The sequence below is a fragment of the Bos javanicus genome, chromosome 4 (assembly GCF_032452875.1).
Source record: "Bos javanicus breed banteng chromosome 4, ARS-OSU_banteng_1.0, whole genome shotgun sequence".
Classification (NCBI taxonomy): domain Eukaryota; kingdom Metazoa; phylum Chordata; class Mammalia; order Artiodactyla; family Bovidae; genus Bos; species Bos javanicus.
The window spans coordinates 81,849,392-81,872,154 of NC_083871.1; the positions used below are offsets into that span (position 1 = coordinate 81,849,392).

General features: G+C 39.4%; 1 protein-coding gene across 2 annotated transcripts in view; it reads right to left on the reverse strand.

Annotated features, from left to right (window-relative positions):
* Nucleotides 1-20,017, reverse strand: part of RALA (RAS like proto-oncogene A) — a 58,647-nt gene extending 38,630 nt beyond the window's left edge. The window contains exons 1-2 of one of the 2 annotated variants that reach the window (XM_061414515.1): nt 19,928-20,016; nt 5,238-5,339 (exon numbers count right to left, since the gene is read on the reverse strand). The gene's annotated coding sequence lies outside the window, so the exon portion shown is untranslated. Of the gene's footprint in view, nt 1-5,237; nt 5,340-19,927 lie in introns of both variants that reach the window. The other variant, XM_061414514.1, reaches the window with a different exon arrangement.
* Between the last annotated feature and the right edge of the window lie 2,746 nt (nt 20,018-22,763).

Here is a 22,763-nt window from a genome sequence, read left to right on the forward strand (position 1 = left end):
AAATGGCTGTGCAAGAATTCAAATATAGGCCTATGAAACCCCAAATCTACACTATTTCCAATGTACTATATACCATAAGATTAAGTTCAAGGACACAGTATATCTGAGATAGTCGCACACACTGATGGAATTCTGATTAGACACACAATTAGTTGGATTCTACCTCTAGTATATTTACAAAAATCATTTTTATAGCTGAGTTATAGGTCATTATGAAGATATTTCCAAAATTCATGGGTAAGTCCCATAAGAGCAGAGGCTATGCAGATTTAGTACCAAAAACAACCTGCTTATAAACTAATAGGAATATACTCAGTTATATTTCTGAATATAAACTAATAGCTTATATTAGTTTAAATAATAGAACCTTAAATAAGTTCCTGCTTATTTTTAAAGGAAAAGATGCTAAAATTTATGGATGAATGCTTACAATATTCTAACATTTTATGATATTTGTCAAAATGATTCTATAAGATACGCATCAAACAGATGAATAAAAAACAAGACAAGACTGTACAAGGGATTATGCATCTTCAATATTAATTAACGGAGAACTGAAGAGAGTCCATCTGATGCTTCCAACTGCTACTGCTTATAATGACATGGATATTCAGAGAACTCAAGCTGAAAATGATCAAAATAGCCTGTTCTTTCTCCTCTGTTCCTCATTTCAGTGAATGACATCATCACCCACTTGGGCTCAAGAATAACTAACTTCATGGCTATTAGGATGGCTGCTACTACAAACAAAACAAAACAAACACAAAACAGAAAATAACAAGTGCTGGTGAGGATGTGGAAAGACTGGAACCCTTCTGCACTCTTATTGGGAACACAAAATGGTACAGCTACTGTGGAAAACCGTATGGTGGTTCCTCAAAAAGTTAAAAACAGAATTACCATATGATACAGCAATTCTACTTCTTGAGTATATATACCCAAAATAATTGAAACCTTCATAAGAAAAGAGAAGAAGGAAAGAAAAACAAGGTAGGGTCTCAAAGAGATATCTGTACACTCATTCACAGAGCATTCATCGTAACAGCTAAAGTATGGAAGAAACTCAAGTTCAATGGATGAAGAGATAAGTAAAATGTGGTATAAACATACAATGGAATAATACTCAACATGAAAAGCAAGGAAATTCTGCAGTCTGCTACAACATGGATGAATCTTGGGACACTGGGCTAAGTGAAATGAACTAATCACAAAAAGACAAATAGTGTATGATGCCATTTAGCTATGGTACTTAGCGTAATCAAAATCATAGACAAAAGGTAGACAGTGGCTACCATGGGCTACAGGGAGGGAAGACTGGAGAGTTATTGTTTAATGAATACAGAGTTTCAGTTTTACAATGAAAAGAGTTATGGGGATAAATGGTAGTGATGGCTGTAGAACAATGTGACTGTATTAATACCATGAAACTGTACACTTAAAAATAGTTAAGATGCTAAATGTTACGTTACTGTATTTTACTACAAAAAAGGTAGAAACAAAAAAATAATTACACAGAATTTAAAAATTAAAAAACAAGTACATTACTAGTTATCTATTGCTCCATAACAAATTAATCTAAAATTTAGTGGCTTAGAATAACAAACACCTATTATCTTAGAGTTTGAGCAGCTTAGCTAGTGTAAAGTTTTTTGTGGTTTAAAGGATAGCAACAACAAAAAACTACACAGAAAACTATAAAACACTGCTAAGAAAATGTAAAGACCATCTAAATACTGCTCTAAGTCATGTTTATGGACTGGAACCCACATTATTGCAAAAGTATCAATCCTCCCCAAATTTATCTACAGACTCAACTCGATCTCAATAAAAATCCTGGCAGGGTTTTTCTTTTTGGTGGAAACCAACAAACTGATTTTAAAATTTGTATGGAAACAGAAACATCAAGAATATCCAAAACAGCACCAAAGTATGTAGAAGGTTGTCAAACTAGACTGTCCTGCCAATAAATCTATTTTACTTTTAATGATATATACATTTAAGATGTCAAAATAATCTCAAATTTATAGAAAAGTTGCAACTATAACCCAAAACGACTTTTTCCCTGTTCTATCTGATAGTAAGTTGCTCACTCTATATCACTTGAACACCTCTGCATTTATTTTCAACAAATGAGGACAAGCATCTACAAATCATAATGCAGCCACCATAACTGGGAAATCAGCATGAACACATTTCTACCAGAGACTCCTCAGACCTTATCCAAGATTCTGCACTGGATTAGAATCATGCACTGCATTTAATAGTCATATCTCTTTGGTCACCTTCAGTTTAGAAGAATTCCTAATATTTTCTCTGACTTTCATTAAGTTGGGAATTTTAAAGATTACTGACCAATTTTTTCACAGAATGTCCCTTAAGTGAATTGTATGATGATCAGATTCAGGTTGTGCATCTCTGGCAGGAAGAACAAAAAAGTGATGCTGTTTTTTTTCTGCCTTCATTTCTTTTTAATAGGTTTCATTTTTTTAGAACAGTTCAGGTTCACAGCAAAATGCTTCTTTGTATATAAACTTGTACTGGGATATAGTAATTCCAAATTATTTATGTATTATCTATGGCTGCCTTCTATTTACAGTGGCTAAGGTGTGTACTATAACGGACCATTTGGCCTGCAAAGCCTACAACATTTAACACTTGGCGCCTTATGAAAATATTGCTGACTCTTATTATATTGACTAAGACGACTTATTAGAAAGCTATAAAGACAGTGTGGTATTAGTGAATGGATACAGGAAGAGTTGATAAGCTTGTAATATGCCCACTTTACATCTCACCTGAATACCAATTTGAAAATTCCTAACCTGTTTAAATCTACAGTTTCACTGGATTTTGAATACACTGATCAAACACACACACACACACACACACACACACAAAGGGAAGACATTCTGATGAGTTTGTAAGAACTGACTGACATCAGGGGAAAAGAAAATAAGCAAGACAAACTTCATTAAAAATCTGTCATTAACTGCTGGATGAAACTGAAAACTGAGGCGCATTACCAAGGAAACCCATCCAACAACACAGTTCTCCCATTCTAATCTATATACTTTATAAAGCATTGATTTCAACTATGACAGCCATTACAACAAATACAAAACAAACTCAACCCTAAAACCAGGCCTTTGAATCACGAAGTGTTAATAACCTCCACCAGAAAGAAGACCCATGTGTGTAGGGGTTCTTGTATATATTATGGTCTGGCATCATCTGGAAGAGAGCTGAGCCAATTTATTTCTTACTTAATTTTTCCAGCTTTATTGAAATATAATTGACAGTACACTTATATACAAAGTATACAATATGATCATTTAACACACTGATTACTTTTATGAATGAACCAAGTCTTTTAAAAGCTGTAATGAAGTATTCAATTATACTGCTCTCACTAAACAATATTTTAGTGCAAAGTATTTTTTTAACTACAAAGAATAAAACATTTTCATTTAAAATAGTTAATAAAATCTGTTATTTTTCAATTTGTATTTACAGTTTATGGCACACATCATATAATTGCACAGTAACACATGTACATGATTTGAAAGTAAATATACACATGAGAGTTTCCAGAACTCTGTACCGATGGAGGTACACGATCAAAAAGAGATTACTCCTCTGCAGGAGAGGTACTCAAAGCATAACTAGTTCAAGAATAGGAAAGAACCAATTTTAGAGTATACATTTAGAAACTCAAAGAGGAACTTGACAGTAATTTTATGTTTGTTCAACTTAATTTTTAAAATGGGCTTGTTTTCTGTCTTCTTAAATTTTCATTTTTCTAGTATTTTATTTTTTACTATATTTTACAAAAGTATCAGTCTGCTGTATACAGAAAACTTAAAAAATAGACCTTTATCAGAGATTATTTCAGAAGCACTGCTACAGAGAACACTCAAAAGGCAAACTTGATCATGATGCTTCCTAAAATTTTCCAATGGCTCCCCAGAGGCCTGAAATGAGGGGCTTTAAGATCTGCCCACAACTCTCCCAGTCCTCTCTGCCCTGGGCCCTTTCTGGAACACCCCTCAGGAATACACCACACTCGCTCTAAAGTACACGGCATGAATTTTATTCCCTAGTTCTGAACACTCGATGTCCAACTCAATGTGATTCATCTCCTTTATCAAAGTCCTGTTCATCCTCCTGTGGTCACTTCTGGGGAGTGCTCCCTGTCGCTTCAGTGGGGGTTAAGTGCCTTCCCTCATGTGTGTCTAGCACAGTGCCTGGCACACAACAGTGCTTTTCACTCAATAAATATTTTATTAAACAAAACTTATGTTCAATATTCAATATACCTGTCTCCCCCAAAATGTTCTATACTTCTATTCCAAACTTTACACTGTAGTGAGAATAAATGGATGTCTATGAGCTTCAAGTATTAAAAAAAAAAAAAAAAACCTATAATTTCTAAAGAAAAAAACCTCTCAATTACTGTCTTTCTTCTCTTTTTCACTTCATTTATGAGACCATTTTTGCCATCATGTCCCAGTTTTGGAATGAAGAAAACACACATTAGTAACAAATTTCATCTCAAAATTACTTTCATATGACTGCCTTAAAAGGGAATGTTTCTTTTTGAACCCATCTGCTCGATTGTGACACTGTGACACAGATTTCAAACAGAGGTTTATTGACTAATATAACAAAAATAACCTACAAAAAGGAAATTTATCTTCTATTTATCCTTGGCCTAAGAGCTTTATTGTAACTGATACTACTTTATACTGACATTAAGTTGAAAACGAATTCTGACCCAAATGATGTTACAATTATAATCAAAAAAGCACTTCATGTTTTTAAGATTTGAGGAAACCTGGTCATATCATACTTCTTGATTTATCAGTAAAGAAACAGCAAAAGGCAATCCATAAGCAGAAACAGTTTCCTACATTTTGCACAAATCTGTCAGATAATGACATACATTCTACACTGCACAACAACACTGTTCTTAAGATGTTACTAAAATTTCACTAAGAACACAGATAAGCTTACTATCTTACAGTTCTCTACGGCAGTAATGCTCTGATAAGGATTACTCCTGAGTTTTAAACAACCAAAAAAAGACCCTATAAATATTCTGGACTGTACATTTTAACTAGTCTTTTTTGATTGAAGAACACATTGTCGATATTTGTATCAAAGCTTTAAAGATGTAATAAAATTAGATACAGTTTAAACTCATAAGAATAACAAAGAGTAGTTATTTCACTACTTACATTGAAAGAACAACCAAATGGACAGCTGGGATTTGGAGGAAAATGAGATGAAGGCTGAAACTAAAGTATTTCTGGAGTAATACAATCTTCTTCCTTTACTTCCTAATTTAAGAAAAAAGCAAGCAACTGTTAACTAGATAATCTTAAAAGTATTCACATATATTTTTATTTAAAACTTTAAGTTATGTTTCACTTAGTCTAGTAACAGCATTCTCTAAATACTTAGTAACTGACAGCACGGGACGTGGACCAGTCAAGTTGTGATAAACCTTAACACATCCACGATGGGAAAACCCTGAGAATTCAATCAAAGCTATAAAAGATAAAGTTCAGCTCCCCAAATCATCAAAGAGCCATATCTCCTGTTTACCAAGTATACTTAACACTCAATATACACACACCTGGTGCAGTGGTAAAGAACCTGTCTGCCAATGCAGGCGATGCGAGAAACATGGGTTTAGTCCCTGGGTTGGCAAGATCCCCTGGAGTAGGAAAATGGCAACCCACTCCAGTATTCTTGCCTGGAAAATCCCATGGAGAGAGGAGCCTGGTGGGCTACAGTCCACAGGATTGCAAAGAGTTGGACACAACTAAGCACACACACACATATGTATATGCACATCAAAAAATAATAGTAATAACCATGAGAATTTCTCAACAAGCCAGTAATCAAAATAAGCAACTGAGCCATCAGAAGCAGTATTTGGATAGGATGATATTTTAATTTCTGAGTTGTATTTGACAAAAATTGAGTTTAGAATTTCATGTCAAACAAATTCTTCAACTTAACTGAACAGTTAAAATTTTTTTTCTTGATAACCCAGAATCATAATGATCAACTATTACCCTGTTCTCAGAGGTGACTACGAATTTAGGGCAGTTTTCCCTAGATTCAATAGCTCTGGAAGATGGAACTCTAAATTCTAATGTCACGCTGTAGTCTTTCTGCCTCATCCTTTCACAGTTGTCCCTCACTGATCACTAACTGCCTACGTGCCTTCAGAGCACCTCTCCATCCCTAAAAACTGTCTGGAAGTAAATTACCAGGCTTATTGCACTAGATATAAAACAAGAGTAAGTAGGTTCTGAAAGACTTATTACTATGCTCTTGAGCACCGGACACATAATAGCCTTTAGCATTAGGACCTTACCTTTCTACTTTGGATGTTCAAAGGTATCTCCACCCCCCACCCTGTATGTTTTGAAATCTTACTTTCTAATTCTCAATGGGGAGCATCTTCTACCTCATAGGGTTGTGTTTGGAAGATTAAATGGAAATAATGAATCTGAAGTGTTTGGGTGAGGGCCTGGCCATGGAAGGAAAACTACAAATTCCAGTCACTTCCTTCTCCCTAAGTACATTTCATATTTCAAGTTGTGAAGTTTGACCCCAGATAAGTGAATGTTGCTGTATTATTTTTAGAAACGTGTGACCAAGATGGTTAGGGAACTAACTAAACACATGAAGGATGTGTCTGAACAGGCAGATGCTTGGGAAGCTGGCAAGGGAGTTGCATGGCTGCCACCTTCAATTATTTGAAGACAGGTACATGTGAAAAGGACTATTCTTGATTCTGTCAACAGATGCACTGTTTAACAGGGGCTCAAAAACATATTTGTGTGCTAAGTGCTTCTCCAGAGAAAAGAGGAATAAAGAGAAGCCATAAGGTAATAGACTACAGTTCAAAACAAGGATGGATTTTTAAATTAAGACATCCAGAAATAACACATATTTCCACAATACCACTACAAGCGGTTAAGCAATGGCTAGTGGCTAAGGAGTTTTTGAGGAGATTTTTGTAAACAGTGGAAGAATGTATTAGCTGCCCTTTGAAGACCTGTTCTAACTCTGTAAGAGATGATACATTTTATACAGTCCAAAATCAGAAGCTCTTGTTTCTGCATTTATTTTCACACTAAAAATAACTCCTAAAGAATACTGGCAAAGTATAGACGCAACACAAGAGCCACAGTGTCCAAAATTATTTGTTTGACTTCATGATTGCACTTACATATCAGTTGTATGACTACTCAAGAGTTTAGATTAGAAATGCTCCGAGTGATGAAAAGTATTCTTTTTTGAGCAGGGAAATCACAACTGCATCAATAGCATCGTCACCATCACCATACACTCAATGTCATGAAAAGGAACTGGGAACAAGCCTTACTTTAGGAAAAAAAAAAAAAAAAACCGCTTTGAAGATGAATCATATAACATATGGACACAGACAGAGCTTGAGAATCCAAGTAAATGAAAGAAGAGAGGAAGGAAACTAATTATAAAAATGCGTTTCAGCAATCTGTAGGAATGCAGGAACTCCAAGAGAGTTGGCTATAACCCCCACTCAGACAGCTAAAGAAAACTACATAAAAAAACACGCAAGAGAAGTACAGAAAAATCAGCCACAATTATCAAGTTATCACTGTTAATGTAGGTCCTCCCCTCACTTCCATGGGAGAGATACCTGGAAAGTTTTAGCTTAAACCAAATATCACCTGTGTTTGGTTAGGTAAGAAAAAGTGCTACTAGTAAAGGCTACTTTAATCAGCTAACAAATGTGATTTCCCCCTTCAACTTCAGATATTAATATCCTATTCATTACTTTTGGTTTAATTTCATAAAAGTGAGCAAAAAATGACCCGTTGCCCCTAAAGAGGCATTAAACACAGTTTGTCTGCCAGCACGCCCTCTTCTTGTTGGAACCATTCTCTCCTATTACAGTTACAATGGGACTATATATACAGGCAGGACTACAAAGCAGGACAAGAGACACAGGCCGGCCAGAGTACTCTACTCCTTAAACGAGTGAGAGAGACAGGCTCTTTGATGAATCTGGAGATGAATGTGGCTACCACACAGTCTGCCAGTACGAAAAAAGAAAGAAGCAGAGCTGGGGAAGGAGACAAAGCCTGCACACTTCTGTTGTGCTTAAGGTAGCCTAAACCAGATTTCTGACTCTGACAACTGAATGAATGCTAACGGTTTATAGGGTCTCTATTTGCTTCTTACAGCTTAGAAAGGAAGAGTTTCTCACTGCTTAATGGCAGAATGAAGATAAAGGGGTCTACACTGTCTTTGATTAGTCTTTAATTAATCTAGTACTTCAGTACCAGACATGTGGAAGAATTATAAACAGAAGATTTAGCTTTTATTCCAACTCTCCAAAAAGCCCCATGGCAAATTAGAAAAATTAAGCAAGGCTTGTGGTTAACTTCATTACACTCTAGGAGAAAATCTTTGAAAATCACAGATCTTAAGGACCTGTATCCAGAACTCACAAAGAACTCTTAAGACACAATGAGAAAAATAATCCAATTTTTAAAAACTAGGCAAAAGATTTCAGTAGACACTTCACTAAAGAAAACAGGTGGAAGACTAATAATAAGCACATGCAAAGATACACTATCATTCACTAGAGAAATGCAAATTAAATTCTCAACAAGATACTTATTTATACCCAACAGAATGGCAATACATTTTTTTAAAACATGATTAACAATTGTTCATGAAGATGCAGAGAAACAAGAATTCTCAAATATTGCTGGTGGGAATGCAAAATGATGCATTAAACATACGGCTACCACACAACCTAGAGGTTTCACTCTACATTACCAATGAGAAATGAAAACGTATGTCCATTAAAGACTTCTACATGAATGTTCATAGCAGGATTATTCACAATAACCAAAAACGGTAAACAATCCAAATGTCCATCAACCAGTAAAAGGATAAGCAAAATGTAGTATATTCATAGAATGGGAATTAACTACAAAGGGGTATAAGAGATTTTATACTAAAGAGATGAATATGTTTTAAAACTGGATTATGGTAATGATTTATACAACTCAGTAAAGTTACTAAAAAATCACTGTAAATCTAAAATGGGTGAATTTATGGTATGTAAACTATGTCTCAAAAGTTACTTAGAAAAAGTGAAAAGAGGCTAGAGAAGTCAAAGTAAGCAAGCAGAAATTATGAACCTTGACTGGGTCCTGGTTCAGAAGGAGAAAAACAGCCATTTAAGATGATAGGAGACAATTAATGAAATCTGAACTTGGACTAGATATTAGATGATGTAACGAAATTATTGCCAATTTTCTTAAATATTACAATAGTATTATGGTAATACAGGAGAATGTCTTCATCTTCACAAGACGTAAACTCAAGTACATAGAGGTGAAATTTCATGACTCCAACCTTCTTTCAAACAACTCAGAAAAATAAAACCATCTACACTTAAAAAGGTAAAGCAAATGTAGCAAAACAATAACTGGTGAATATAAAGTGATTAGTAACTACTGGCTTTCAACCCTGTACTCTTATTAACTTTTTTGTAAACTTTTCAAGGCAGCAAAGACCTACTGTATAGCCCAGGGAGCTATAGTCATTGTCCTGGGATAAACCATAATGGAAAAGAATATAAAAAAGAAAGTGTCTGTGTGTGTGTGTATATATATATGAATTATTTTGCTGTACAGCAGAAATTAACACAACATTGAAAATCAACTACACTTCAATTAAAAAAAAGAAATCTTTCAAAGCACAAAGTTGGGGGAAAAGATTACTCATTTTATATTCTCTCTTTAAACATTGTTTTTATTGAGGTAATACTGGTTTACAACATTATATAAATTTCATCTGTACAACATGTTTCTACTTATATATCCTACAATGTGCTCACCAAGAATTTACTTTTCATCTGTCACCATACAGCTTATCCCCTTTATCTATTTTGCCCTCACCCCTGCCCCTTCCCTTCTGATAACTAGTACTCTGTTCTCTGAATTCGCTTTAGTTTGGTTTCTTCACTTTTTTTTTCTTTTTATATTCCACAAGAGTAAAATCAAAAGGTATTTATCTTTCTCTGACTTTAATGTTGTTACAGATGGCAAGATTTCATCTTTTTCATGGCTGAGTATTATCTTGTGGTGTATGTGTGTGTGACTGCATGTGTGTGTGTGTCTGTGTACACCACATCTTCTTTACCCATTCATCTGCTGATAGGCACTGAAGCTGTTTCTAATCTTGACAATCATAAATGAGGCTGCGATGAACCTAGCAGTGCATACATGTTTTTGAATTCGTGTTTTCACATTGTTTGGATAAATACCCAGAAGTGGAACACCTAGATTATATGGTAGCTCTATTCTAGACTTTTTGAGGAGTGTCCATACTATTTTTGATAGTGGCTGCACCAAAAGACCGGAGAAGGCAATGGCACCCCATTCCAGTACTCTTGCCTGGAAAATCCCATGGACGGAGGAGCCTGGTAGGCTGCGGTCCATGAGGTGGCTAAGAGTCAGACACGACTGAGCAACTTCACTTTGACTTCTCACTTTCATGCACTGGAGAAGAAAATGGCAACCCACTCCAGTATTCTTGCCTGGAGAATCCCAGGGACAGAGGAGCCTAGTGGGCTGCTGTCTATGGGGTCACCCAGAGTTGGACCCGACTGAAGCGACTTAACAGCAGCAGTAGCAGCACCAAAAGACGCTTGTTCCTTGGAAGAAAAGCTATGACAAACCTAGAAAGCATATTAAAAAACAGAGAAATCTGTTGCCAACAAACTTTTGCTAGCAAAGGTCCATATAGTCAAAGCTATGGTTTTTCCCGTAGTCAAGTATGGATGTAAGAGTTGGATCATAAAGAAGGCTGAGAGCCAAAGAACTGATGCTTTCAAGCTGTGGTGCTGGAAAAGACTCTTGAGGGTCCCTTGGACAGCAAGGAGATCAAACCAGTCAATCCTAAAAGAAATCAACCTTGAATACTCATTTGGAAAGACTGATGCTGAAGCTCCAATACTTTGGCCACCTCATGCAAAGGGTCAACTCATTGGAAAAGACCCTGATGCTGGTAAAGATTGAAAGCAAGAGGAGAAGGGGATGAAAGAGGATGAGATGGTTGGATGGCCTTACTGACTTGACGGACATGAAGTTTGGCAAACTCTGGGAGATGCTGAAGGACAGAGAAGCCTGGAGTGCTGCAGTCCACAGGTCGCAAAGAGTCAGACTCGACTTAGTGACTAAACAACAACCAACAATGTGTAAGGATCCCCTTTTTTCCCCGCATCCTTGCCAACACTTGTGGTTTCTTGCCTTTTTGATAAAAGTCATTCTAGCAGGTGTGATGGAGAAGGCAATGGCACCCCACTCCAGTACTCTTGCCTGGAAAATCCAACGGACGGAGGAGCCTGGTAGGCTGCAGTCTATGGGGTTGCGAAGAGTCGGACACGACCAAGTGACTTCACTTTCACGCAATGGAGAAGGCAATGGCAACCCACTCCAGTGTTCTTGCCTGGAGAATCCCAGGGATGGCGGAGCCTGGTGGGCTGCCGTCTCTGGGGTTGCACAGAGTCGGACACGACTGAAGCAACTTAGCAGCAGGTGTGAGGTGATATCTCACTGTGTTTTGATCTGCATGTCCCTAGTAACTGGTGACACTGAACATCTTTTCGTGGAGCACTCATTTTAAAATGCAAATGTAATAGGACTCACCAATATAGTTCACTGTGCATTTCAGAAAGAGGCAGAGATGAGGTATACTGTCATCTCTTTGGCTGATACAAAGATCAAATGAAATCACATACACAAAAGTGCTAAGTGTCAATTTTAAAAAATTTAGTCACTTACACTTTGTGCCTTCCTAGAACAGAAACACACAATTAAATCTAGCATCACATTTGATCACTCCTGTCTACAACTAGAGTTCCTCAATTTTGTAGTCAACACTGTACAAACAATTCTTCAAAGCACTGTCAGTGTTCAATATGAATAATTCCCTTTCACCACTCTAATTTGGGTATTTTGTCTTTCTACTCACTATACCACAATCTGTTAACAGTGTACTTTTAAACAATTTAGAGTTTTAATGGCTTAAATTCAGACACAGTAATGTAAGACAGGGATCCTGTTATGAATCAAAAGGACTGTTCACCTGGGAAGTTCAAACAAAAAGCACTGAATTAAACACTTTAAAAGTAAATTTATTGGTATGTGAATTATACCACATAAAATTGACAAATTCATTAAAAAAAAAAACAAACCAGTCTCCCCATCCCCACCCCAATAAGCAAAGGACATAAAAAGACAGTTGACAGGATTAAAAAAAATCAATGACTAATGAATGTGCAAAAAGTTCAAACAGTTGTAACCAAATATATGTATATATATAAACTTTAACAAAACATAAGAACAAGGGTGGGTTTGATAATCTGGCCAAAGCAAAGGACAAGAAAAGACAGAGCAAATGGTCAAGCTTTATTTTATTCTGAGGGATCAAGAAAGCTCAGCAAATAAGAATAAATGAAGTAAGAGACATAGAGAATTATTTTAGTTGCAGTGTAGACACATGAAATAGGAGAGCTTAGAGACTGACAGGGTAGTAGTAAAGTTACGGATAGTCCAAGCGCTAAGAGACTAGGGCTGGTGTCCCAGAAACTTAGGATCTCAGAGGACAGGGAGTTTCTGTCACAGGAAAGTGTTTTAGGCAGAAAGATGAAGGAAGACGAAATGTCCTCAGACTAAAAAGATGGGGGCAGGGGAAGTAAGGCAGAAAACAGAAAAGATCAGCCAACTGCAAGCCCAGATATCAGGGTAGCAGCATGTAGCAGAGGATGAGACCTGAGGATCCTCGGGGCAGGAGAGCCCCCAACCACCACCTGCCCAAGGTAGAACTGTGGATTAGGAGGCAACAAGACCCACAGATAAAAAGGCAACATAGATCCCAGGAAAAAGTGGAGACAGATGACTGGCCACAGACCAAGAGTACTCAGCTGGGGGGCGAGAGCTCCTCAACCTAGAGACCTACCAGCGTTTCTGGGACAACGAAGATGGACTTACAGGCCACAGACTGGGATTTGAGGGGACTTCTAGGGAAGCACAAGGGACAAGAAATTAATAAATATCCCATCACCCTGCACTCCTGGGAAAGGAAATAGAATGACTAAAACAGAAAATGAGATGTGGACTGCAAGTTCACAAAAAGGACCTAGACAATCTTGAAATTATAAGAATCTACAGAAAATATGCTACTTGAACTTTCTGGGTGAAGTAGATAGCAGTGAAATGAACGTGTTCTCCAGAACATGGGAGACTGAGCACTGGTGTGTGTCCATCGCTGCCATGGGAATGCAATGTGCCCAGGATCCCAGCATCTGATTCCACACCAACATATACCTCCAGCCAGAGGCCTAGAGCATTTACAAATGAATTCTGGAGGCCAAATGGACCCAGGCCCTACAAACTTGCCTACAATTACCCCGTATCTGTGTACCATGGGCCACCCCATGGATTACTCATCTAATTACAAATCTGACTTGCCTTATTGACTAAGGACTTAAGCCATAATCACATCAATACAAGGTGAGCCTAATTCATCTGCTAGGCACAGAAACCACTTAAAGACCATGAAAGCCTAGAAGGAAGCTCTTAGATTTTCATAGACCTATGGCTGCTTTTAACCTGTGGCACCCATGACTCACTGAGTGAAGATTACAGTGGGGTTTGGAAGAATTATATGGAGAGGCAGGAACAGAACTCAGGAATGGTTGTATGAACTGGGAAACTAAGGATCAGTACCTCATCTCGACTGTCATTACACTTTGCTGCTGCCCACTAGGTAAGTCAAGCTTCCTGCCTCTTGTATCTATCGACATTAGTATCGCAGAAATAGTGAAGGACTGTAGTCATGGCAAGGAATTTCCAGTTAAATTAATATCCAGTGTAATGTTTATCTTTGTACATGCACAGGGAAGATAATACAATGAACAATCAGCATCTCTATCAAAGACACTCTTAACACTACTATTTAACATAGTTCTGGAGATAGTAATCAATGCAATTAGATATGACAAACAGAAATATAAACACTGGAAAAGAAAAGGATAAAACCTTTATTTATAGGTGATATAACTATATATTGCAAAGAGTCAGACACAACTGAGTTACTGAACAACAAGTAACTGTATATCTGGGCCAAAGAGAAGCAATGATAAAATACAATGGATAAGAAAATTCTGTTTATAATAGTAACAACAAAAGACAAAATAAAAAATATGTAGGAATAAACATGAAATGTTCAAAACTTATGTAAAGTAAATATAAATCATTCTGCAGAGACAAAATAGTGGATGTAAGAAAATGAAAAGAGTTCGCTTATTTAAGATTAAGGTGTTCCAACATCATCAAGAGATCAGTTCTAAGTTAAATAGTAAGTTTAATGAGATCTCAATAAAAATAGTGAGCTTTTCAATGGACTTAGACAAACTGATGCTAGAGTTCAAATAAAAAAAATAAGACATGCAAGACTAGTAAAGCCCTACCAGATACTGAATCATATACAAAGCCTTTATGATTAAAACAGTGAAGTACTTACTGGTACAGGAATAGTCAGACATACAAAAGAATGAAACACACCCAATTACATATGGAAATCTAGCACATGATAAAGGGAGCAAAGTTTTTTCTTAAAAGTAGCATTAGAACAACTAGAAAGTCATGTAGAAAAGATAAAATTAGATCCATTCCTTACATCAAAACAGAAATATACTCCAAATGGATCACAGAACTGAATGCTCTCTATATTATAAATAAAACTGTTTTAGTACTGAAGAAAGCATGGCTAAATTCCTCTCTAACCTGTGGGTACCAAAAAGGCTCTCTATGACTAAAAATCTAGATGCAATAAATTTAATATATTTTATTACACAGAAACAAATTTTTGCAAGTCAAAAGAAAAAACAAACACACGTACCACTAGCAATGCCAAAAGATAACTGGGTAAAGTATCTGCAATACGTGGCAAAGCTAAATGACTAATATTCATAAATATAAAGAACTTTTAAACTCTGAGGAGAAAAGACCAAAATTTATTTAGAAAGTGAGCAAATAACGTGAACAACTTTAAACATACAAAGAAATGGCCCTTAAACATATGAAAAAATGTTCAATTCACTTGTAATATGAGAAATACAAATTAAAACTACACTGAGATACCATTTCTCATCTTTCAGATTAGCAGAAGCTGCAGTACTCATATACCACAGGTAGGAATTCAAAATTCTACAATCCTATAGAAGAAAAATTTGGCAAATCTAACAAATCTTACACATGCATTTACTCTGAAGATATGCTTTCACAGTACAAAGAAACAAAGATTAGCATTATAACATCATCTGTAATTGAAAGATACTAGATATTACTTGGGGTTTCCCTGGTGGCTCAGAGGTTAAAGCGTCTGCCTCCAATACAGGACACCTGGGTTGTATCCCTGGGTTGGGAAGATCCCCTGGAGGAGGAAATGGCAACCCACTCCAGTATTCCTGCTTGGAGAATCCCATGGACGGAGGAGCCTGGTAGGCCACAGTCCACAGGGTCGCAGAGTCGGACACGACTGAGCGACTTCACTTCACTTCAGATATTACTTGTAGTGTAGTGTGTTAGTACTCAGTCCTGTTCACATCTTTGTGACCCAATGGACTGTAGCCCCTCAGGCTCCTCTGTCCTCGGAATTCTCCAGGCAAGAATGGAGTGGGTTGCCATTCCCAACCCCGGGATCAAGCCCTGGTCTCCTGCATTCCAAGTAGATTCTTTACCATCTGAGCCACCAGGAATAAAGATGTCATTAAGAACTGAGGAAATTTGGGAACTTCTGACAAAGTCCTGTGCAGGCTTTTAAGAATGCATGGGTACGTGTAGTTATGAGGTTACTATAGACTGTGGTCAACAAAATTTATAATAGGCTAATGAAGGCACTGTCCATAGTAGTATAAGGTAGATTTTATGGCAGATCACAAGGGGAGTAACTAGCCCAGTCTTGAAAGCTGTTTTTTTGCGTGTTGTTTTGAGGGATGGAGTTGAGAGGAAAAAAATCGAATCAAGATACAATTTTTGGAGAGGTATAAGTTAAACTTATATATGAAATTAAGGATAAAAGGAATTTGGATTTTTTTAATTAGCAAGAAGGAGGTGTCAAAGGGTTTTAAGCATGGGAATATCAAGACTGCTCTAACCCCCAAACTGTGGCAAAAAGACTGGGCGGGGAGACCCCAATCAGAGGCTGAAAGGCTGCTACAAGAATCCAGAATAGATCCAGATAGGGCAGCAGAACTAAAGCATCTGCAACCACTCAGTAGTGGGGCAGCCTCATTTTCAATGGATTACTATGCTAGCTTCTCAACTGCACAAGAAAGCAGAGATCCTGTGGTTTAAAGACTACAATTATGATCTATTTAGAAACTGGGGATCTTTGCCCCACCTTCACAGTGTATTTGGGGGTAGAAGTCATTTCATAATCTTGCTGTGTTTTATTCTCCAAGATGACATTGACAAACCCCGATATGTAGTTTCAGTAAGTGAATTCTGCAATGAAACTGGATCCCAGACTTCAAAGAGATTATGTGTGTCAAGCATTATGTCCGTCTACTCAATCTGATACAGGACTCTAGTTGTGGTGTATTTAAGAATACTCATGTATTTTATGGAAGCCTGCTTTTTGGGTCAGAGAGAATACCCTCTGATGTTGAGAAATTAAGTTTTCACCTGCAGATGTAATAAGTCAAAGATGCAAATTCTTTTCTATAATTTATTCAAACATCTTTAAGAACTCAAAGCTTTAATTTTGTTTTTTCTATATTTTAACCAAATCCTTATGAGTGCAATAAAGTAGTAAGAAAGATGTTTCAGAGCTAAAGAAAACAAAACGAATAACTGTCACTAATGGGGGCTGGAGGATAAGTTCCCGTATCTCCTTCGGTCCAAGAAAGAGCTAAAAAACAAGATTTCAGGAAAGGTCACCACAAACAAGCCTCCAATAGTCTTCTCAAATAGGGACTATTCAGCTACTTGAAAGGTAAAAAGTAATCATCAAACACCAAAGTTGAGTTCCTAATAGTTTACTCTCCCAGGACATTTACATGAACAACACCCAACCATTTTTTCATCATGGCACATGCAGAAGGGGATGACATATGAAATACCATAAACAGATGACTGGCTGCTGTCTGAAGCCACCTGGCCAGGGTCAGTGGTTACCCCAGGCCCCATCTGATGGGCAAGAATACTGAGGAGATCAGTATCTTTGCTTTCTTAAAGCTCAGCTAAATCAAAAATTGAATTTTTTTCCCCCAGTCTTTTAGGATTAATTGCAATAGCCAATGCTCTCAGCAATCATTACTTCAAAATCCAGATGATATTACTCACTAGTGGCCCAGCTTCCAGCAATTAACTTCATTTAGCCTTAGTAAACTATGGAAAAGTTACCTCCTATAGTGTAGAGATTAAAAATAATACAAGTAAAGTTCTTATCACAGTGCTTGGCAGGCAATCAATGTAGGAGGACTGCTAGGGTTGTTAAAATAAGGGAAATCTGACCTCTGTATAGTGGTTATGTCACTGAGATAAGAAACTGCAGGCTTCGGTCTCCTTAGTGTCTAAAATGAAAAATTTCATAAAACAATGAAAACCATGAACCGTCTCCCTAATTCTTCAAAATCACAATCTTTTCCCCATGAATACTCACAGCCTCTTAATTCAATATTTTAAAAGTAACTGTCTTTGCAATCCATGTACATGTGCATATTACACTGGTACACACAGATACAAGAAGTGATACTGATATATTTATTTCTGTTCTGCAGAAGCTAAGCTTGGAAAACCAGTGCAGGACCAGACATGGAGAGAAAAGAAGGTATCAGCGCTTTTTTATCTGAACCTCACTACAGTGAAAATAATCCAACCATCCACAGGCAAAAATTATCTCCCTGCAAAAATGGTAGACAACATTCTTTCCTATAATTAGCCCCCTTTCACTGAAAGCCCCGCAAAGAAAGTGTTGTATGAAGAATTACTTCAAAATAATTGATACAGATGACTGCACACTCAGCAGACACACTGGAGAACAGCATCTGGATCGCTGAAAAATCGTGTGAAAGTGGCTAATCGGTAAGTCATGTCAAGGTCATAACAAGAGAACTTGTTATGTCAGACTTCATGCACCCATGGGGAAAAAAAAAATGAGCCATTATAAGCAATTTTGCAATGTACCACACTATCCCACAGTGGTAACTCCCAATTCTCTCTGTTTGATTAAGATAGGGTATGGTTACAAACTCCAAACACAATTTACTATCACCAGGAAATCCTGATAATCCTGGGCAAAAAAAGCTCAAGTGTAAACATTTCCCACTGAATACAAGTTATTATAATACTCAATCACAACACCCCAAATATAATTTTAATCTTTCATGGTAGGATAGTTTTGGAAGGATGGCAAAGGATTCTTCTTGATTTGTCCTTTGACCATGCTAAAGAACGGAAAGACAAAGCAAAATCTGCATGTGCCCCCAAACTGAAACAAAAACACACAAAAAAACACCTTAGCCCAACAAAATAAATGACTACTAGAAGGCAACTGTGAGATCACCTACACATTCATTCACTCGGTGAAGAATTGTGTGAATAACTTCTATATTCTGGGCACATGCCATGTAAGCACAGGGATGAGAAAGACATGACTCTGACCCTGAAGAAATTCAAAAACTAAAAATAATGTTTTAAGAATCACAAGTCATTTTATAATATTGCATTAATAGAGACAAAAACGTAAGCTAATAAGACACACTGAAATACACTAATAAACATAAGCTAAGAGGAATACCTTTCCTTTAGTGGAAATGAGTTTACTAATGAAATGTGTTATTCAATATGTGGAGCATGATTAAAGTCGGAATTTATTTCCAGGACAAGAATTAACTCATGACACATATTTTATAACGATCCTCCCCCCCGCCTCCCCGCTCCCGACACAATTCGTAAATTAGGTGCTTTTTAGCTTGACAGGTAGGGCGTGGTCCTGGAGTTCTCAAACAACGTCAATGACACTTGGATGAGCTCTCACAAGTCTGGACATTCAGGTTCCCAAGAAAAGGCCAGTCAACTCCCTGATTCTCCCTAAACCTTGAAACAACACTGCCACCTCTCTGCGCCCTCACCTCCGCCCACTTACACACAGATACCCAGCCTGGAGCACACACATCACATCTTTCACTTTTGGAAAACCTTTAGAACGAACCACGGAGGAAACACCCCCTTGCTCAAAACACCCTTATCGCGTCCTCGTTTCAGAGGCTTGATTCCTGACTATTGGCTAAACCTGTGCAAGAGCCCTGGACCAGCTATTTAGTTCAGTGCGGACCATCTAATGACTTCAACCTGTAAAACCCGTTCCTTTAACTGGCACAAAACGCTACCAGAGATGTTTAAAAAGCAACTGCCCGCAAACAGACAAGGAGTGGAAGAAAGGGGAGGGGAGAGGGGCGGAGTGAGGCGCGGGGACTGCGGCGACGGGTCCCCCAGGTCGCGGGCACCGCCCAGGCGGGGACCTCGGCGCGGCGGGCCAGAGATGCAGGGTGACCTTCCGACGAGGCCAACTCAAAGGGGTGCCGGGCTCGGGGGACCCCGCCGCAACCGCCTGCTCTCGAGAGGTGCAATAGTCCGCACAGCGGCGAACACGGCGCCCCGGATTCCAGCTCGGGCTCGTCCCGCAGCTGGTTCCCGGGCAGAACGCGGGAGGTGCAATCTCGGCGTCCGGGCCCTGCGCCTGGGCCTCGGATCGCCGCCGCCCAGACACACCCCCGCCGCCCGGGCGGGCGGCCCCAACCCCTCCCGGGCCGGCCCGGGTGGGCACCGCTCACCTGCACCGCAAGCCGGTCAGCCGCCCCGTGGGCTCCGGAAGCCGCGGCTGAGCTGGCTCCAGCCGGACAATGCTCCGCTCTTGTAGTCTAGGAGGCTCCGCGCCGGGAGCGGCAAAAGGAAGAGTCCGACAGGAGGCGGTGGAGCCTGGGCGGCAGGAGGAGGTGGAGGAGGACTCCGGGCGCTCCGCTCTCGGGAGATCCACCCTCCTCCTGGCCGCTCTGCAGCAGCTGCCGCCGATCACTTCCGGGGCGCTGGGGAGTGGGGCGGAGCCGGCTGGGAAGCAACTTCCTGTCTGCGAGCTGAGAGGAGGGTGGGGGGCCGGGGCTGGAGAACAATGGCCGGAGGGCGCGGGCTCTCCTGTGTCCACTCTCTGAGTGTTGAGGGCGGGCTTCACGGCCTTTAGGGCGACTCCACCCCCGGCTCTCTTCGCCGGCGAGGTGAAGTCACCTCCCGGGGGCCCGGGAGTGGCCGCGGGCCTCGCTGAGTTTCCCGGATCTCGGCGCCACGACGTCCTTGTCTGTCTTCTGGGGACCAGGAGGGGGTTTTTGGAAGGAGGGGGAGAGCGGAGGCCGCCATCTTGCTTCTAGAGGGCAGCCCCTTCTCCCGGGGCGTCCTAGGGTGGAGGCAACTCTAATGTGACCGGGGTTTCCCGAATGGAGCCGGCGACGTGGCTCGTCGCGGGCCGAATCCCGGGAGATGAATCAGTCGCCTGCTCTGCCTGGAGGGTCTGGTGGCCGCCCTGGGCCTCCTTTCTCCTGCTGATCCCTAGAGAACTCTCATCGGCGGATAGCCTGGGATCCTTTCCTGAGGATTCCTGAGCCTCCTACGACACTGCGGCTCTGATGTCTTGGTGTGGCATTGAGATCAACCCGTAGCTTCATCGTGTAATTTGGGAACCTAAATTGGAAGTAGTTCCACTAAATCGTTTGTTTTATTTAATCCATCCACAGGTTCGAAATAAGATCGTTAGACTAACATCCGTTAGCAGCTACAGTCTTGTCTCTTACTTAACTCCCTTCTCCAGCCTCCCCACCCTCCAACTGAGTATCAACTCTGCGCTTGACACAGTCCATTCAAAGGATGCCCAGTCTAATGAACACAAATAATTATGGTTGGAAGTGTAGTATATCAAGATGTAGAGAGAAAAGAATGGGTGAGTTTACTGAAACTGCTTTAAGCTTTTAATGTGGGGATTTTACAGCACCAAAAAGGGGTGGAGTGGCAAATCCAGATCCTGACGTGCAGCAAAGGAACAAATAGTATTGAAAAGTCTGAGAAGTAATTCGATTTCAAGCCTGGGCTGCTGAAAAAGATGAATCTGAAGTAGTAGACAGGAGCCAAACATGAACCGTCTTATGCTGTGCTGAGGCAATGCATAGAGGAATGACCTTGGACAGATTGATAATACAATTTAAGTTGGTGGATAGATTAGCTGAGGGGAGGAGCAGGGCAAGCAGAGAGCTTGTAGACCAGGGGCCATTACAGAAATCAAGAGAAAAGAACCATAATGTGCGTGGCAGTGAAAATCCAAAGATGAATTCCTAAAGTACAGGATGCCAAGTGAACTGGTTATGATAATTGATTCATGGGGGGCAGGTGCTTGCTGGGTAAAAGAATAGAAATGACTATAAGTATGCCTTGTCCTGCTTTTGGGGGGAGGATAAAGGTGTATTTTACAAATAGGGAAGGATTGGGATGGGGTAGGGTGCAGAAAATAAGTGCCATTTTGGACCTGGTGGACTTTAAGCATGGATGGTGCTGTCTAATGGCAGTTGCTATGTATATCTAGAGCTCTGGGTAGGATGTGGTATGAAATAACAAACACCACAGGCTTGTATTACCACATTCAAGCCAACTGTGCAGTCTCACTTAATTGAGCACAGATTTAAAACCACTTCTCCTTTCTCCCTACTTTTTCTTGGGAAGAATGGTGAAATATTACATTTAAAAAATCCCCATGTGGTGATATATGCCTAATGGCCTTCTAAGGACAATAAAAGTTAGGCTTGTGCCAGTTGCTAAGTTGCTTCAGTCATGTCTGACTCTGTGATCCCATGGGCTGTAGTCCACCAGGCTCCTCTGTCCATGGGGGTCTCAAGGCAAGACTACTGAAGTGGGTTGACATTTCCTTCTCCAGGGGATCTTTCTGACCCGGGATCAAACCCACATCTCCTGTGTCACTGCATTGCAGGCAGATTCTTTACCACTGAGCTATCTGGGAAGCCTATAAAAGTTAGGTTTGCAAAAGCTGAATATGACAATTATAACTAGGATAGCATAGTATTTTTAAGAGTCTTTGATTTTTATTAAAAGCAGATGAGTATTTATTTATTTGGCCTCATGGTACACCATGGGGGATCATAGTGCCCTGACCAGGGATCAAACCTACGTCCTCTGCTTTAGGAGTGCAGAGTCTTAACCACTGAACTGCCAGGGAAATCCCTATCTTACTTTAATTAAATTTTAAAAATTTAATAATTGACAAGGCATTAGTTAAACTGGCCATAGATGGAGGATTGAGGATGGTAGACTGCAGAGATACCTGTTGAATGGAGAACTAGAAGGAGGATGACTTTCAGAAGAGTGAGCAATGGAAACACAATGAAAGACAACTTCAAGTTAGTCAGCCTGTCTCAGCTGCTTCTTGGTTGTTTACAGCTATGCTAACCTAGCTTAAAACAGTCAGAAATAGAATGGATCATTTTTGAGCAGAGGCTTCAGAAAGCCACAAATAGCAAAAGCCCTATAAATAATAGCTACAGCAACAAACCAAAGACTAATTATTAGTTATTCTATATTCCTGTATAACAGCATTTTTTAAATACACAAAAAAAT